Source organism: Macrotis lagotis, chromosome 4 (assembly GCF_037893015.1).
Source record: "Macrotis lagotis isolate mMagLag1 chromosome 4, bilby.v1.9.chrom.fasta, whole genome shotgun sequence".
NCBI classification, from domain to species: Eukaryota; Metazoa; Chordata; class Mammalia; order Peramelemorphia; family Peramelidae; genus Macrotis; species Macrotis lagotis.
Genome location: NC_133661.1, coordinates 141,722,262 through 141,736,474, shown reverse-complemented (window position 1 = coordinate 141,736,474; position 14,213 = coordinate 141,722,262). Strand labels below are relative to the sequence as shown.

The following is a 14,213-nucleotide window of genomic DNA, read 5'->3' as shown; positions in this document are numbered from 1 at the left end:
TATAGAATTATCAAGGAATATATGACAATTAGCCTCAAAAGGTGAGAATGAGGATAGAAAAATAACTATCAGATTTTGGTCATAAAGAAGTCATTGGTGAATCTTAAAGAGAATTGTTCCAGCAGAGCATTAAGGGTATATGGCAAAGGTAGGAGGAGTGAATAAGTTGCTGGAGGGTGAAGAAATGGAGGCAGTGGTGTAAATGATTCTTTCTAGATTTTTGGCATTGGAGAGCAGAAGTGAAATAGATTTACCTTATTTAGCATAGGGGCATTAGTCATCCCTAAGCTTTCATCACATCTGCCAGCATGACTTTCTGGGTAGGAAAAGGGATTACATAGGATTAGGACAACCTCCATAAAGTTATCTGGGTAATTCCTGTGGTGTCAGGTTATTGGAGAGAGATGGGGGGTTGGTGTTGGGGAAGAGGGAAAGAATGAAGATGACCACTACTCCCACTCAATGTAATTTAAAGTTAGTGACTTGGATTTCTGAGTATAGTATGTAGGTACAGGTTTAAGAGCTGAATAATAGTATTCCCAAAAAGAGTGACAGAAATAATATTAGGGCTTCCCCTCTCCCTTCTCTGGAAAGCAGTATTTGATGCACTTGTGGGTGGGTGAGATAAGGCCCCCCAGGGCCTTTGGGTGGAATCAAAGTAACACCCATGGAAGGAGCATTTGAGTCATATTTATTTTACTCCTATTTCATTGTTCTGGATGTGTCATTTCTACATCTGTTTTGGAGTTTTATTTTATTTAGGTGTTTTGTTTTTGTTTTGGGAGGAGAGAATTCTTTAGAATAAAAGTGGGTTCTTTCTTTCACTCTTCCTGGAGCAGCTGCTGTACTTTCACAGACAATTCTCTGCTTCTATTCCTTGCACATATTACATTTACAGACTTGGAATTTGGTTTTGGTCACACCGGAGAGCAATTTAAACCAAAACAGGTAATTCCTTCCATCATACTGGTTTCGGGGAAGTACAGGAAGTTTTCATTAGTAACAGGAATACCTTTTTCACTTGATACAAATATTAAGAGGTTTCATAATTTATTTTTTTCCTGTAATTTGCTTCTCCTACCCTTTTCATCTTGGGGCAAATGACATAATATCACTTTGTTAACTGCTTTCCTAGCATTCCTAGATTGATGCTTTAGATCAAGGTTTCTTTTCATTTCCTATTTTCCCTTCCATGCCATTCTGAAAGTGAGAAGCACCAGGCTTTTCCTCTTTACCTTACCCCTTATTTAAGTGAATTAATATTTATCTCTATTTCTATATCAACAAACTATAAATTGAATGTCTGAGAGCCAAATACGGACACTTCTTAACTTTTAGGGGTTTTTTTTAATCAATTTATCATCATCTTTATTTTAGTTTCTCTCCCACCAAGATTTTGGCTTTCGATAAATATATATATACATATATATATATATATGCATACTCGTAAACATATAAAATATTGTTAATGTTCTATATGTGTTTGATTATTCATCATGTTTGCTAATGTTTGCCTAAGTAAGATTTCACCCTTTTTTCCAAGGGAAAAAAGGCATTTATTATTCTGACAACCTTCCTTGCTATAAATCTCAATCCATCATTTGCAGAAATCCCCAAGATCCACCCTTTTGTAGGCTCTGCCTTCAGCTTTTCTTACTCATGCTTCATACCTCAGTCACTTCCTACCTGAGTTATAGTTAGTATTTCTTTTGTAATTTGCCTTATTCTCCCCCCAGAGAGCAAAGCACCTTTGGGAAATTGCCAGATATCCAATTTAAGAATCTAAATCAAAATCACTCTTTTAGATTTTCAAATTGAAATGCATTCAGTCTCAACTTTAATAATTAAATCTCCTTGTTTTCTTGTTTAACTTTTTTTTCTCATCTGCTCAACCAACATGTGGTTTACCTTTAACTATTCCTCTATAGTACAGTGAGAAAACCTGGTTTGGAGATATGAAAGCATCTTGATTTTCTGCATAACTATGGTAGTGAGAAAAACTCCATTTGGAATCAGAGGAACTGTATTTAAATCTTGCTTCTGTCATGTAAAACCCATATGACCTAAGGCAAGTCACTTAAACTCTACCTACTCATTAAATTGTAAGCTTCTTGAGAATGTTTCCCTTTTTTATACTGCCAGTGCTTAGTGCAGTGACTGGTAGATGGTAAGTGCCAGTAAATGTTTATTGATTCCTCATCTGAAAAATGAGACTGAACTAGTTCACTTCTAACATTGCTTCCAGCTCAAAATACATGATCCAATGATCAGAGATTTCCTCATAACAAAGGACCCAAGTACTTTTGAAAAACTGTGTTTCTCTGATTTATCCCTATAAAGTAAGAACATGAGGAATGAATAACATTTGCCAAGACTGACCAATAAGTTCCTTCATCAACACTCCAATTCAAAAGACTTGAAAACTGGGATACAAAGAAATGTAAAAACAGTCCCTTTCCTCAAGGAGCTTACATTTTAATAGGAATACAATATATAAACAAATAGATAACTACAGAATACCCATCTACCTGGGGCAATAGATCTCCTGTAAAAGATAATAATTGACTGGCGTCCTGAAGGAACTCAGGACCAGCATTTTTTTTTAAAAGCAGATATGAAAAGAAAAAAGTTTTCTAGGAATGAGAGACAGCTCCTTACAAACTACAGATGAGAAATTAGAATGTCATGTGTACGGTATGGCAATATATCAAACAAACCAGTGTAGTCCAATCACAGAGTGGATAGTAGTGTAAGAAGACTACTTTAGTCAAGATATGGAAAGTACCTGTAATAAGGTGATAGCAGTGTAATAGAAGAGATGGGGATAAAGAGGAGAGATACTGTAAAGCTGTCAGCCAGCAGCTGACACTAATTCAAGGAAGATTTTTCAGCATTTACATGATTGTGTTGATATGTCTTGGTAATTTGGAACCATCACAGCTTTTGGTAAAATTGATTCTCTAGCTACATATGACTAGCCTCAAATCAGTTTCATCTTCTTCAAAGGAGCAACTCATATTTGCTCCTACCTTATTCACAGATGACTGTAATAAGAACTACTCAGAGGATTTCAATAAGAGATTAATTCATATACTTGCCTTTGAATCCATAGTTTTCTTATTTTCTACCACCTGATTTTACTTCTTTTCTTATTGATTTGTGCCCAATTCAGGGAATTATTCTTTTTTGCCATATTATTAAAGACACTGAAAAATTGAGTGGCTGTGACATTCTATATACTTCAATTTTTGAGTACAAATAAAACAAAATAAAAATAGAACATATGCATATGTATTTCCATATGTTTCTGCAGCTGCATATACACATATCTTCTACAGGGATACCTAACCAAGAATTGAACAGCAGGAAGAAAGATGACATTTGGTAAATTGATCATTATTTTCAATATCCACTCCCACCCCACCCCCAATACACACATCGAGCTTTTCCTTGAAACAAAATCTTTTTAACACCAATGTTCTTCCAGTAATGCTAAATAGCTGTAAATGAGAAAATACCATGAAATTGAAATAGCATGTTTCCCAACTAGCAATGAAGAAATATACTCATACTCAGGGAATAAGTAGACTACAGCATACACTATGAACAATGAATTACACTAAGTTACACAACTTGTATATTAAAAGAGATGAATTGGGAAAGAGAAATGAGCCCATTATCAAATGAGAGCAATTTATTTCTATTATTTCATTGAATCCATATAATGTGAAAGAATGCCAAGAAAATCCCTGAAATGCTATGTGGCTCCTCTATAGAGGCTATCTGGGTGGAAATAGACAATGAGGTGTAGATGGATTGCGACCCATATCCTTGAAGAAAGCACTCATTGATGCGATAAACAGATCCATTATAACACTTGCATCCACACAAGCAAAATGAATGTATTTATACCAATCTATTGATATAAACAATTCTAATTGCTTTGCATAATTTGATATCATTAGGTTATCTGTTAAAATGTTCAGCATTTTAAGACTATGTTATTAAGGGGAAAATTCTAATGGAAAGAGCTCAGTTATCTGTCTCAGAGCCACCCATAACAGTAAACAAAGAAGTCAGTCAGGGAATGCTCTGGTTCTGCTTCCCAGTACAGTGGGAAGTTCTCTTCACTTTCCTGATTTCTTCTAGGCTGATGAGGGAGGTCACTGGTCCATTCCCATTTTGAATGGCCTTTGGTACCTTCCTAGCTACATCAATCGCTCCCCCTCCCCCAGTCTTTCAAACAAACACACAGAGCACATGCACATGCATCCACATGTGTATGAACCACACTGATGTAATAAGTCAGCAATCTTCAGCCTTTCTGGAAATATGTTTGTTGTGAACTAATGGGAGGCAGGTGGTTTGCAAGCCAAAAGACACCCAGTAGGTTTTCACCCCATTTTGTACCATACCTAAGGCTTGAAATGTGAAAGTAGTCCAGGCAGCTGTCACTGAGTGCTTGTTTAAAATAGTTCCTCAAGGGTTATTGTTGCCTCCCATCTTTGATTCAGAAACATTGCTCTTGGAGCTAATTTTTTTTGTTATTTATGTTGATATGGTCCAGGGCTTCTTTTTGGAAACCCCACAGCTGCTTTCCAGCCAGCTGGTCTGACAAAGAGTAACTGGATGATTCCTCTTTTGGATCAGCTTATGTTTTCCTGTCCCCAAAGGCCTTTCTTTTCCCTTTCAACACCCCTTTTCTCTTCATCCTTTCTATAATCTGAGGTGTCTCAGGGATATGTACTTTACATCCTATGCTCAGGAATTATAGGTTTGTTCTCTGGTAAATTCAGAAATGTGGACCCAGTTATACCATCTTTCATCTCACTCTGCTTCTAGCCCAAGCTGAAATCAATTCGAATCTAAAGTGAAGGCCACTGAGCCAGCTTTATTTAGATCCCATTTCATTTCCCCAGAAGGCTAGTTCTCAATGATAATACAGCCAGGGAACTTAAGTCCATTAGGATGTCTCTGGTGACTTTGGAAAGTAACTCAGAGTCTGCCATTTAAAACTGAATCTGATATTGTGGAAGTATGTTAGTCTTCTTCCCTTTCTTGAATGCTGAGAGTTTCAGAATACAAGCCAAAAGGAAGTGAGAGGCTCAATTTGGGGAAGGTATATTGAATTTGAGGAGCCTGAATTAGTAATTTAGAAAATTACCTCTTTTAGGGTACTAGTAGTACTCCAGGGAATCAAAATCAACAATTGCAATTCCATCCTTCTCAGCTGTATCAAAAGCAATAGAGCAGCAAGAAGGAAAGAAAAAGAAAGAGATCATCTCTCATCTTCTTATCTGAAATAGATTCCTATATTTTAGAGCATCACTTTACCAGACATGTTTGCCTTTACTACATAGATGGATTGCTATTCTCAAGTTTACTGAGATTCTGTTGTAGAAAAATTCTTATTCCTAAATTATAAAATTCTAATTGGCTAGTGAAAATGATCATCTGTGGGGATAGGATGAATTTTGGTTCTTCCAGACAGGAAGAGAAACCATGTAGTACAATAGGGGTTGTTCTAGGTTTGGCATTAAAGAGCCTAGGTTCAAATCCTAACTTGTGACCTACTCCTCATTTAATACTGGCTAAGTAACCTAAGCTCTATGATCCTATTTCCTGTTCTATAAAATAAGAGAATTGGGTTAGATTGAAGAAATGAAGCAAGCATTAAATATCTATTAGGTACTAGATACTATGCTAGCTAAGAGTATTATAAATATTATCTCATTTTTTCATAATTCCAGGAGGTAAGTTCTATCATTATCCTTATTTTACAACTAAGTGTAAGAGATTTGCTCAGGATCACAGTTAATAAATGTCCTTTTTTTTGGTTTTTCCAAAGTAATGAGGTTAAGTGACTTGCCCGAGATCACACAGCTGGTATTTATTAAGTGTCTGAGATCGGTATTGAAGTCAGGTCCTCCTGACTCCAGGGCTGGAGCTCTATCCACTGCTCCATCTAGTTGCCCCTAGTAAATGCCTTAAGGAGAATTTGAATCCAGTTCTTTCTCACCCCACCTCACATGTCACCTAGCTGCCACATAGTTTCTTTAAGCTCTTCTAATTCTATGGTCAATGGGCTTCCCTTTCATAGCTTTTTTCCCTCTTCGGTGCCCTCTAAACCCCTCTCTCTATTTTCTACTTTGTAAAATTTCCTATTATTCCATATTGTCTTAGAGGGCTGTTCTCTATGGGCTGATTACAATTCATTTCCTAACCTAGAAAGTTGAAAAATATGAAGCTATATTGTGCCTCTCTCAGCATCTCTTGGAAAACTGTGGGTCATGTTAGAAAGGTGTTTCATTTCTCCAAAGTGATGGTAATGCATTATGGGAAGTTGAAACTTGATGTGAAAATAATGGGCTGATACACATTGTGGGGAAGAGAGAGGCAAGGTGGAGCATGTGAATGCTCTTATGACTATGCATAGGAATGGCAGGGAGGATGGGGGGGAGAATAAAAGAAATAGAGTAAGATCTGGGGAGGAAGCTTAAAGATTGTTTGAACCTCTCATGTGAATGATATACTCTGAGTTTTAGCTATGACAAAGCATTCGAAGATAACTTTAACATTTCAGATATTTCAATCTTATCAATTGTGACATGAGCAAATTTAGAGAATCTACCCCAAATGTTCACATGGACTATTTGTGCCTGACCTGTGGTACAGCATGCTGAATTCATGTTGTTTGATCAGCCACAGTCACTCACACTTGACCCTCTCAAGGTGATGTCATTTTGGTCCTCATCAAGAACAAAGGACAACTAACCATTATTTCAGAATGATATATATTCCTTGTCCTCACAACCTTGGGAGGGAGAAAAATCAACCAAACAAAAACAGATCCTTCCTGAAGGAAGAAAAATGTTCCAATAAGAAAGTGGTCAGAAACTATTCTTTCTCCCCCAAATGCCTGTAAAAATTTTTGGATTCATTAAAAAAAGTTTTACCAACAGAGAGGGCCACTGGGAAACTGTTTCCTTTTCTATAACCCTGTTTGTCTTGTTCTCAAACAACTACAATTATCTAACATTCTTGTTAAAATCTGTATTAAGAAACCCCCTGGACAATAGCTATTAGTTGAGGATATGGAGCTCAAGAGCTACAATGAAGAATTACACTAAGCATGGTATCTCCTCTATTCTTACAGAAGCCATTTTTTAATGAGAGCATCTATTTGTTCTTAAAAGCAACACATCAGCAAAAAATTTAAAGGAGTCACCATTTGTTGCTGCTATAAAACAATAAGGAAACTTCAGATTGCCATAGCAAAACTCTTAGGCAAAAAGAAACTGACTAAAGAAATCAAAACAAAACAAAAAACCTACTTGTTAAACAGCATCAACAACTTCATTACCAAACCCAGATAAAAATTCATGTATCATTTCTGGGGTGACTAGTTGTTGAGACGGCTGATCCATGTTGGGACTTTCCCAAGGCTTCCAGCCAATTCCTCAAACATTGGCACAATTCCCTCTTTAAAAAAAACAGTACACATTTTTGAAATGTAGTTTGATGTTTGGGTCAGAAAAAAATCTTCTGATTTATGCCTTGAACTATTCTTGAACTAAGCCTGGGGTCATTCATGGTAGGGCAGATTATACTAGAAAATAAAAGTGACACTAGACAACTTTGAATTTAATTATTTTGGAGAATGTAGGATGAACTTCCATTTAAAATAGAATAAATGAGTGGAAAAGGAATCTGACAGACAAAAAACATTAATATAACATATTTTTTAAAAATGAATTTGGGGGTGGCTAGGTGGCGTAGTGGATAAAGCACCGGCCTTGGAGTCAGGAGTACCTGGGTTCAAACCCGGTCTCAGATACTTCATAATTGCCTAGCTGTGTGGCCTTGGGCAAGCCACTTAACCCCATTTGCCTTGCAAAAACCTAAAAAAATGAATTCGGGAGTTTGTATATAGGAGATTGTTGGGAGTGGGGGAGAATTGGGAAGAGCAGGACCTGTTATAATTAGAATTGTCTCAAGTAATATTTTCTTTCCCTCTTCCCACAACCACCTTCTCTTCTAATGCACCTTTACTCCTATCCTCCAACATTCTACATTTCATATAAATTTGGGTCAGCATCCCAAGTAAAGGGTTTACTGTTATTCCTTAAACATGTTATCATGTCTGCAAATATTATAAGATTATGGTCACAATGTGTGTGTGGGTTGTATGTCTTAAGATTGGAAAGTGTAATGAGGAAGGTTAAGTCATAAGTGTGGAGAGCTAGGAAGTAAGATATACTTAATCAAAAAGCAATAGTATTAATGCAAAGTAATATTGCTTCCAGGACTATATTAGTCTAAATCCATTCCCTTATCACCCAGGTAAATGTACTGTCTTTCCTCATTTGGGGGCAGGGATGGTATTCAACTTTCCTGCCTTCCCCTTCCCCTTTTACCCCACACCCCAACAAATACTTAATTTCCTTGGTCTGATTAGTTTTCCTGAAAGTGTATCTTTCATTCCAATTTTAACATCATTATTACCTCAATAAAATATTGGAGAAGAGAAAGAAAGGAGCAGAAAATGCCCAAGCTTTCTCCAGAATTCCATGATAACCAGAATCCAAAATTCTCCTCTGTACTTGTTGTCTTCTTGATGCAAGCTTCTTCTATGTGAGAGAGTATTGGATAAGGCAAATGGATGCACATTACCAAGGATGGTTTCAGCAACTGAAATTCCCCCACTTTGTTCCTCTAGATCCCCTAAAAGTTATGTTATACATATGAACAATTAATAATGCTTAGGATTAGGAAAAGACAATTATAGGCCAGTATCACTGTGAAAGCTCTTGGTCTTCTCCGATGGCTATCACCTGGATCTTCATCCAGCAAGCTTCCAAAGAAGATGTCTATGCTGGTAGATATGTCCAAATGCATATCTACACATTTAGGCCTTGATCCTTGGGACACATGAGAAAAAAAAAACGTGGAAGCAAATACCAGAGATGATATAAATCCTTCCATTGAGATTGATGAGAAGTGCTTTCCATCAGCAAGTGGTCATATTACTTGTTTCAACCATTGTGCACAGAATCTAGATTGTTAGTTAGAGAATAGCACCTAAGATAGGTATATTAATAATGCTCCATTTAAATTAACAGATGAGCTGACTCTGTCAAGTCCTTTGGTGCCTGGCCTTTTCTATAATACAAAAGTTATTGTTTCCTTTAACTGAATCATTGTCTTAAAAAAGCCTAAGTTTTTGTCTGTACTTAGCCACACCTCAGTCTTGGTTGTTATTAGGCAATAATGAAACAATATAGTTAAAATAAAAACAGTAATGTGATTAATGAGTCTTGTTTTCTAGATATAGATCAGGAATTTGAAACACAGGTTTTCATTGTGTTGTTTTTCAAACAATACTTTTGGTTGGTTACTGTAACCTGTTGAGAAAGTTTTCATGTTTATATATTTATGGACATAGCCAATGTGGGAATTTGTTTTGCTTGACTATGCATTAATTACAAGGATTGGGTTCTTTCTCTTTTTTTTCCTTCTTTCCCTCCTTTTTTTTCCTTCTCTTTTTCCTTTTCCTTCCTCCCTCCCTCCCTTCCTTCCTTCCTTCCTTCCTTCCTTCCTTCCTTCCTTCCTTCCTTCCTTCCTTCCAATGATAAGGGCAGGGGAAAGACTGCAGATAGAAAAAAAATAATGTTTTTAATAGAAAATAAAGTAAGTAAAAAAGTAAAGTTTTAATATATTAGTAGAAGTGCATATCTGATCCCCTTTATTGAGGAACACTTTGTACACATACACACAGGAAGTTCTTCCCTCCCCCTCACTCTTTTCCTCTCTACTCCCTTAAGGAGACTTGGGACACTTGAGACAATTGGAGAATAATTGAGGTGCTTTGTCAAGTTTCTGGACTGGTATGGAGGGAGGGTTGTTTCCTTGGGAATCACATAGTTGCCTGAGGGAGAGAGGTCGTCAGCCTGTCTGAATCTAGAGCTGGTGTTGGAATCTCTTTTAAAGATAAACAAGGCATGATGTTCTCAATCTCAGTGAAAACTTCTATGAGGCCAGAGGTTGGTGGGTATCAACAATCTAAAAAAAAACTTCAGATGTGAGATCCCTTGTACAACATTGCATAAGAAGTAAAACAAAGGGAAAGCTACATCTCCTGGAGATATAAGAAAATTATGGGATTTTTCTTTCAGCCGTGATAGAGTAGGGGTACATGTCAGGGAAGGGTCTTCTCTGATAGATAGGGGCAGTGCTGGAGAAATTATTTGTCAAAATAGCCCAGAAGGACAATATCAGGTGTGAGATTGCCAAGGGGAAAGGCCTACTAAAAACCAAAACAAACATTAATCTGAAAGAGGTGATGCTTCCTATGAGTCTTTCTGAGGGTCTGAATATGACTACATCTCTTTACAGGACTTTGAAGAGAGTTGCTTCTTAGAAGGTGTTTTCATTTTCTACAATCTCTATTGTTAAATTCTATTATGTTTTTCTCAATCTGTCAAGACATTTTTTTTATTCCTTGAATTTTGTGAACTACGCACCTGCAAGGGAAAATTAGTGACAGCATTGTCACATACTAAGTTCCCAGAGCTACCAGCTAGGGACTATGAGATAGAGGGTTGAAAAATCCCCTAAAATCTACCTGAGCCCTTCCTGTTATCTGAGAACTTCTGGAACAAGTTATTTACTTCATTCATATTTTAAATCATTTATGCTAAATATACCATATTTTTACACTTGCAAATATGTTTATATTTATATACAATACAATCTCATAAATAGTTTTCAGCAATTAATAGGCCACAGAAATTGTTAGAATTGCAAACATCCTGGACTTCATCTTTAACACTGACATGCTCTCTACTCTCCACTGATCTCAATAATTTTTTAACACTCTAATTTCAGTAGATTTTTTTCTAAATTCAGGATTATATCTATCACAAACACATTTAGGAGTCTCCCCACCATACTTCCCAACGTATTCCTAGCAAAATGGAAACCTAACAAAAAGGAAGAGAAAATAAAACTACTGTACAAGATTCTCATTAGTCTTAATTTTTTTTACTATCCCTTCCCTGTTCTCACCTCTCCATTTCTTTTTGAAAGGTGATCTCATGAAGTGATTAGGAAGCTGATTTCGAAACCAGGAAGACCTGAGTTTGAGTTCTGTTTCTGATACATGACTGTGTGAAATGAGAAAAGTCACTTAAATGCTCAGTCGTCTAAGTAAACTTCTGAGACTATAAATTGCAGAGAAGGTGCTAACACGCAGTGGTAGATGGCATTTTCTCACATGGAAATTCTTTATACCAATGAAATCTAAACACAATCTTATTTCTTTTAAAATCTGAGCACATGGACCAATACTAATCTTATACCTACAATGCATAGAATATATAGACTAGCTTTGAATGTTCTTTCAAATATGAACATAAAATTTTCAACATTGGCATGGCCTGATATCTTCTTCATTTCTCCCAATCTGGAAGAGCATAAGATTTAGCTTGGTAGGCTGATCAGAAATGATAATTCTAAAATCAAAAGTGGCACCTCATCAGTTTGCCTCTGTTTTGATATATCCGAACATTTAAAAGCCCTTTAAAAGACTGTTATAGACAATATTCTCAGTAGCACATTTATCAGAGAGAAACTATATAGTGTTAAGTAAAGATACACTTGCTTATACTATTAACTTATCTGAATAGGAAATATCAATGAACAATGACCCTTTATAAACTTCACAAAATGACCAAATGTCACAAATAGTCTATGATACCCACATTGGTAATTAGACATCATCATGTGCTTTTGGTCTTATCCTGACTACTAAAGGGACCAGCATTCCTTCTCTAAATTTTTTGCCTCCCTTTGTGTCTATCACTCTGAACACATTATTGTTCTGCATTCTGTCTTTTCTCTGACATATTCCAAATAGTCCCTAATTCTTTCTTCTTCTTCTATTAGATCTCAACATTTCTTACACAACAATAATATCAGATGCAATTTTCTTTTAATTCAAAAGCAATTTTTACTTAAGAAAAATAATTTTTAAATGGCATATATAAATGATACTCCTTCTGTTTGGGAATACAAATTTTAATGTCATATGTGTCCAAGGTAGGATTTGAATTGCTGTTTCTAGATGCTTACCCAGCATTCTGTTTCATATTATTTCTGTATAATAGCATTAGGGACACCATTATGATCAATCTAAAAGTTTTTCCATCCATATTTTTGTGATAATAGAGGTTTTTTTTCACATACCTCCCCTTTAAAAAGAAAGGGTCTCATAAGCCTAGGCCATAAACAAGAATGACTCATAAAACCTCAGATCAGTGTGACCAACTGACTTTGGACTCTTATTTACTTTGTGTTTAGTTGTTGACTGAATAACATTTAGAGGGATAAATAAAATATGGGATTAAAAAAAACCACTATGGTATAAAGAAATGAGGAACAAAATGCTCTATCCAAAGAAAAACAAACAGACCCAGTAAGGACTTAGACTTTATCTTCCAGCTCTCTTGCCTCACTTAGATTAAGTAAACATATAGGGGATAAAAATGCAAAAATTTTTTTTAGGGTTGCACATCTCAAAAACACTAACCAGTTCCTGGAAGGGCTTCTAGTATTTCCCAGCCCTCCATTTCAGTTACCAGATGTTTTCCTCATTAAGACCTTCTAAAGGCAGAAATGGGCCCTAGCTAATCATTGCTCCAGATTATAATAGTTCCTAATAGGTCTACAGAATGTCTACTTTCACTTACCTTTATTAATATGACATTTGGAAAATATCCCCCTACCAATTATTGAACTGGAAAACTATGTATTGTACTGTTTTCTCTTCTGAGAAGCCCAAGTAAAAAATACAACCAAGTGACTACAATATTTGATTATATAAGTGAAAGGAAAATGTCTGGGGACCTCTATGAGTAGTCATTCTTTTTGGTCATGGTAAAGCAAAGACATTAAAAGTGGATTTAATTATGGATGATTCTTTATGGAATATGTATACTGATTATAATGCATATGAAGCTATTGTAACCAGTTAAAAATAAACAATTTCCATTGACTTGCTTACAATAGCAAGGAAGGGAGGCCACCAATGGGACCTGCATTTGTATTTCAGCACTCTTCTCTATTTTTTGATCAAATGACAAATCTGGATGTGTCAGTCTCAGTTGCTTCCCTTATAACCCTTCAATACATGGGGGTACCCATCAGAGTTAATAACAAGGCTATTTGGAGGGGGTAGTTAAGCTTTTACCTCAATGACAAACTGCTGAGAGTAATACTTTTTCAGAACAAACTGTTCATAGTGACTATAACAAAAGTTCCTTTTAATCTAATTGTTAGATTTAATTAGTACATCTGACCTGCACTGAGTACCTTGTAGAACTGTAAAATGTTGTCATCTTCTCCAGTAAAAAAAACCACATTTTACCACACCCTCCCTTTAAAGGTTAAAAGCAATACATGATACTAAAACATGTGTTTTTACAGATCCCTGGTCACAGGGTCAAGAGCGACTGATATAGCTGAGTTGAGTCCAGGTGGTGGTAGAGTTCAATAAATCCTTCAGTAGACAAATGCATGTAGGTCAGAGAAGAGTCTTCTTCCCCCATCCCTGCTAACACCCCCCTTTTTTTTCATTAAGAGACACACTTTAGCTTTGAAAAAAACTATAGCTCATTTTTTCATGCCAAATTTGTTCAAAATGGTTAAGTATTCCTAACTTCAGGAGGAGTTGACTTATAAATATTTTGCCACTTGTAAAGTAACTGTCAGGGGAATAATTTTTAATTTTCAGTTGGGTAGGTTTCATATTCATCTCACTGTTCTCCAGAAGAGACCATTTTTATAATGTATTTTAGGAGTCATACTAGTAACTGAGTTTCTACTTCCAAATGTGATTAATGTGACCTTTACATCTAGTAACTTCTGATATAAATGAAAGAAAAACCTTCTAGAGTTCAAGAAAATTGTAGATTTTATTCACCAATTTTGCAGAATATGGGTACCTCACCTAATGTGAGGCATGAGGTAGCATTGGAACCTCAGGTAATTTATGGTCTTCAGAAAATCTTTCCCTTCCCTCTTGGATTTTCATAGGCTCTCAGAGTTTGTTACAATCTAAGAGGTCCACCCATCCTATGACATGTCCCTAATATGATTTCCCTTCCCCCCAATCAGCAAATTAGGACAGGTGTAAAACTCTAATAATGAAGAGG

At 36.1% G+C, this 14,213-nt stretch overlaps 1 pseudogene; it reads left to right on the top strand.

Annotated features, from left to right (window-relative positions):
* The first annotated feature begins 8,823 nt into the window (after positions 1–8,823).
* The window catches only part of LOC141522732 (programmed cell death protein 5 pseudogene), a 40,670-nt pseudogene continuing 35,280 nt past the window's right edge, over positions 8,824–14,213 (top strand).